Source organism: Empidonax traillii, unplaced genomic scaffold, assembly GCF_003031625.1.
Source record: "Empidonax traillii isolate 1590-97213 ecotype Southwest subspecies unplaced genomic scaffold, ASM303162v1 scaffold3788:size11003, whole genome shotgun sequence".
In the NCBI taxonomy this organism is placed as follows: domain Eukaryota; kingdom Metazoa; phylum Chordata; class Aves; order Passeriformes; family Tyrannidae; genus Empidonax; species Empidonax traillii.
Window position 1 is genome coordinate 10073 of NW_020958981.1, and position 931 is coordinate 11003.

At 56.9% G+C, this 931-nt stretch overlaps 1 non-coding gene across 1 annotated transcript; it reads left to right on the forward strand.

Moving 5' to 3' along the window:
* The first annotated feature begins 732 nt into the window (after positions 1-732).
* Positions 733-923, forward strand: LOC114072723. The gene has a single exon (XR_003574225.1). It is a non-coding gene; the product is annotated as a U2 spliceosomal RNA (small nuclear RNA).
* Positions 924-931: the final 8 nt, after the last annotated feature.

Here is a 931-nt window from a genome sequence, read left to right on the forward strand (position 1 = left end):
GGTAATCCCAGGAAAAATATTCCCCTCGAGTTGGGAAAAGGGCAGGGAGGGATCCCTCGGGGATTTCGGGAAGAAAAGACCATGAGAACTGGATTTATCCCCAGATGGAACCAGAGTGCGATAACGGGAAGTGAAATGAATCCCAAAACACCTTTTCCAGCCTCTCCCTCCTTCCCAAGGTCTCGTTTCGTTCCTGGGTCTCTCCCTCCTTCCCACGAGGGGAGGTGGGAAGGGGGGGAGCCCTCAAACCCAGGAATTGCATCCATCCCTTTTCCACGGGGTCATTCCTTTGGGAATGGCTCCGATGTGTCCCTGTGGGATCATTCCTTCGGGAATTCTTCCAACGCGTCCCAGGGGGTCATCCCTTCGGGAACGGCTCCAAAGTGGGGTCGTTCCTTCTGGAATTGCTCCGGATCCCTTTCCCGGCTCTCCCGGATCCCTTTCCCGGCTCTCCCGCGCTCTGCGATCGTTCGCGGAGGCCCATGAGCGGGATGGGCGTGGTCATGCAAATGAGATAAAGGAAGAACGCGAAGGGCACGATGGGAGCACCTTTTTGGGGTCATCTCGGGATTTTTGGGAATAAGAACTTGCGTAACGAGGGAAGGAGGTGCGGGACAAGCGGGGCAAAAATCCAAAAGGGGGTCAAGAATGGCGTGAGGGCAGTGCGGGGGTCACCGTGAGGTTCGTAGGGGGCGACGGTGGGGCGTGCGTGGCCGTGTGGGGTGAGAAGGCATCGCTTCTCGGCCTTTTGGCTAAGATCAAGTGTAGTATCTGTTCTTATCAGTTTAATATCTGATACGTCCTCGATGAGAGGACTTTATATTAAACGGATTTTTGGGCGCGGGAGTTGGACCCGGAGCTTGCTCCCTCCGCTCCGCGCATCGTCCCGGTATTGCAGTGCCTCCGGGAACGGTGCACCCCCTCCCAGGGG